Source organism: Dendronephthya gigantea, unplaced genomic scaffold (genome assembly GCF_004324835.1).
Source record: "Dendronephthya gigantea isolate DGI-Jeju-01 unplaced genomic scaffold, DenGig_1.0 001117F, whole genome shotgun sequence".
NCBI lineage: Eukaryota > Metazoa > Cnidaria > Anthozoa > Malacalcyonacea > Nephtheidae > Dendronephthya > Dendronephthya gigantea.
In genome coordinates, this window is record NW_021164127.1 from 4,228 (window position 1) to 8,620 (window position 4,393).

General features: G+C 38.3%; 1 non-coding gene across 1 annotated transcript; it reads left to right on the forward strand.

The window, feature by feature from the left end:
* Positions 1–338: 338 nt before the first annotated feature.
* On the forward strand, positions 339–411 carry Trnaa-agc. Its single transcript has one exon. It is a non-coding gene; the product is annotated as a tRNA-Ala (tRNA).
* Positions 412–4,393: the final 3,982 nt, after the last annotated feature.

The window sequence follows — 4,393 nt, forward strand, 5'->3', positions numbered from 1 at the left end:
ATTTTTATCCGTTATCCGTGCTTGGACTACCTATTTAGACAGTCCAAAGTACCTGTAAAAGTGGCACGGTCGGAACTTTTATCCGTGCCGTACCAAATATCGCACGTAGTGTAGAGAGTTATATAGTTTGACGTTTACGGCAAACCGCGCGGTTCGATTCCCACCGTGGTCAAGCTAATTTTTCAGCTTGCCTGGTTGCTGACTCAAGAGTAGCAACATCACATTCACATTTAATATACACACCTGAGTCTTTGCATTATGACTATCCATTTAAGACGCACTGATATGGAAGGGGACTAGACTGAGTTCCGCGAAATATCAACTACTCGAACCATCTTGACTTTGTAGCTCAGTTGGTAGAACATTGAGCTAGCAAACCAAAGGTCGCGGGTTCGATTCCCACCGTGGTCAAGCTAATTTTTCAGCTTGCCTGCAGCCTCGTACCCAGGCGCTTCAATAATAAAAAATAATGTTGCATTCAGTTATTGAAAAGAGGTCAGCTAAAAAAAACGCGAGCGCGTGGGGGTGCTTGGGGTGGTTTTGACAAATTTAGCGCCTGGCAGAAAATGAATTCAACATGGAAACAATCAAATGAATAAACAATATAATACATACAATAAATTATATACTATAATTACTTGAATTAGATCCAGGTTTTTACAGATACACCGGTTTTTAAAAATGTTATAGGTTGATTAATATTGAACATTTCATGTTACAAATTATATCCGATAAGTATCACGTATGGAATCAATTTACTTTTAAACTCAAGTTGTTGCCATATCGCGTTCAATACATCCTCGGATTATTAAACCTGTAAACAAAGGAATATAAGTTTATCTTTTATTTCATGGCCATGTTATGTTTTGAGTTTCGGGTTTAAAATTAGCAATCAGACACTCTATGCTTTGATACTATTTAAAAAAGCAACTTGAAAAATTCAGATAAATAATGTTTACGTGTAAATATGGGACTTCATTGCAAAGAATTCAGCCAGAGTCAGTTCACTGGCCAGAGTACATATATTCCATAGAGCCAAATCAGCCAATGTTTTTATCTGTATATAGCTAATCTGTGCGTGATTAAACTGCTAAAGTTTTTCAATGAAAAATTGTCTTAGCCAATCAGAAGTTGCTAATCACCAGTCCTTACTCGTTCAAATTTGCTCGTGCGCACAAGTGCCATAAACATTGAACGTCCACGGTACATGACATAAAATTTGGACAACTTTGGATTCCGCTATGTTTTGTCACAATACCCGGGTGTAATCCAAATCTCCGGGAGGAATTAGTACCCTCGCACGGCGCTCTGCGCCGGCTCGGGGATTATAACACAAATTCAAATTGTGCAATGAGAAAGCTAGATTTCTGCCACGTAATCGTGAAATTTTTCTCAGTATCGCTCTTACGTCATCCGTATTCGCTGCAACGGCAGATTTTTTGATATTCACCGGTGAATATCACTCATATTCACCGGTGAATATTAATTCGCAGAAAAACGCGTGGCCGACGCGTGGTGCCCGGGCAGGAACAGTGTTGCTGTTTTTTGAAATCAAGAAATTTACGATTCTTACGAGAGAATTCTCGACGAAAGAAATACAGAAAACACAAAAAGTTGACTAATGTTAAAATACGTTATACGGTAACTTTTTTATGCCCAAGTACTTTTACGGATTTATAGAAATACTATTCTGAACCTTTGTACTGTATGTTTGGCGATTCTACAAGCTCACAATATTTTTTCGGTATAATATTGTTATAGATTTTTATTTCTTCTTACGCGAGGTAGGAGATCTTTACAAGGGTTTACTAAAGTTCATTAATGTTCTCTTCTTTCTCCGTTCTTCTCTTCTCTTCTGATTATTCGTCCTTTCGGATCTCGTTGTTTTCTGTTCTTGTCTTCTTCGTCAGTTCTGTCGTTGAGCTTCCTAACGTTTTATAAGTTAATCTTTACTCCGTCAGTCCACTGAAGGTTGGGGTGTTGTGCACGCCCTTTTATAGTAACGGTTGAGGGAAACTTGTAGACGTCATCAACCAGAGTGGGCTGATCCTTATCCAACCAATCAGCGTTGTAAGTTAGAAATGTGGGTTGGTCTTAGAAGCTCGTTCCAGCTCTCATATCTTGTTTGTTTAAGGCGTTGTCGCACTAGTCGAGTTGGTCTTCTGCTCAATCGATCAATACTTAAAAATGTTCACAACTTAAAATATTCATCATCAACAACTAGTAAAATATACCAACAATACGTCTGTGAACAATATCTTTCAACTTAAACTATTTTCACTCTTATTTTATCGAATTGAACTTTTGATGACGTAATCTATTACATGCTTGACCGAGCAACATTTTTACCACAATTGATTGACATAAGAACTTGAATGGCCTACAGCACGCACACTTTTTTAAAGAATGCAACCATTAAGATAAGTGACGACTTAAGACTGTTTATCCAGGTATCAGTTCTGAGAGGATTATAAATATTTTCACCTTATTACTCATTTAATCCCACGATATGTCATACATGAAAGGGAAAGGCGATTAATGTTTGCTAATGGCCGAAAATTATATTTACTCAGGCGTCTTGTGGCAAAAATCATTCACTAATCCCTGTCATGCAATTGATATTCCTATTTTTACAGCTATTTTTATATGCATATCTCTAAACACAATAAAGCTTTGCGTAACAATATATATAATTTATAGACCCTGCTCGGGGGATTCGGCAAAACATCTCGCCGAATCCCCCTCATTCCAGGTCTATAAATGATAAATATATCTTTCGTCTTTCACAGGAGGTGCAACACACCGTGGAAAACATTTTGTCCTGGGATTCACCGCTCGTATAGATAGCGTTTTTTACAGTGGAGTGAATAAAATATCAATATCTGCATTATTCGATACATATGTCAATATTTCTTTACACAAATCAAGAAGTGCACGTCTCAGAAACAAGTTCATAAAAGCTGGGGACGTTTTCAAATACAAGATGCCAACATGGATAAGAATGCGTTCAACAAGGGTAGACACAAAGGGCATATTGGTAACATCTACCGCAGATGTGGCTGTATCTTGTTTAAGCCAGGCACGATTTACTTCTGACAGTTATCTTGCATTGCCTACGACAAAACTGGGTCGAAAGTATGTGGTTGCATCTTATGAAAAAACAAATTTGGGGATAATTTCAACTGAAGACAACACAGTTGTCAGTATCACACTCAATGCCGACGGGGTTCTTCGATACGGTCAAAAGTTATACAGGAAAGGAAAAAATATTGTGTTGAGATTGAACAGGTTGGAAACATTTCACATTGACCACAATGCAGATCTTTCTGGGACAATTATTGAAGCAAATAAGGCTATAGCGGTTCTATCCGGTGATAAATGTGCTAAGGTTAACACTAGGTTTGCGATCATCTCATCGAATTCCTTCTTCCCGTCCAGAACTGGGGCACAGAATTTGTAGTTGCGACAACAGGGCAGATGAACAAGAAAGCTGGAGACATTTATCGTGTGTTTGCTTATGAAAACGACACTCGTGTTCGCAATAAAGATGGATATCGTCTGCTACAATCTGGGCAGTTTACTGAATATGATTTAGGGGATAAGTTGGCTTCATTCTTCGAGTGTAGTAAGCCTTGCCAAGTTGTCCAATATATCAAAGGATATTTAGAAACGCGAGGTATAGAGGTTGATTCATCATTGCTTATCGTGCCGTCTATCGATCATTTCCTCGATACGTATAATGTATATTTGTCTTGGATGAAAGAGAACGAGTTCCAACATTCTGTGACTCTCCTCACTAAATCCTCCCAGAAAGAGGGCCTCTTAGTGAATGGAGGAAACACGACTTCACTCCAATGGCAAAACATTGAAGGAACTAAATTTTCGTGGACAATTCTTCAAATTTCAAGCAAGTGCACAATATCCCACAGATCGCGTGATTCGTTATTTGGCGCCTTGGTATTTGGGGAAGCTGCATACCATTCTCATGGTTACCCAGCTGGATTGAATACTCTCATAGCGAGATCAGGTATGAGGAATTTTAGGGGCTACTGGCCGTAGTATAGAGGAAAATAAGATATTTTGTAATATATATCAATTTTTTACTAATTCAGTTGTATCCAAATTAAAAATGTATTCATTACTCGAAAATAGTAGGAGTTAGTTTACATAATTTGAATCATTGGATTCTCAGAAATGACATGCTGTGAAGATTGAAGATGTGGCACTTTTTTATTTCTGTATAGTCACAGCCACTTGGTCTCGATGGTCTGAATGGTCCGAATGCACTGTTTCTTGTAATACGGGAATCCAAATGCGAAAAAGGACATGTACAGGAACAAACTTAATACTGAATGACAACCGGCGGTGTCCTGGAGCAGATTCAGAAACTCGA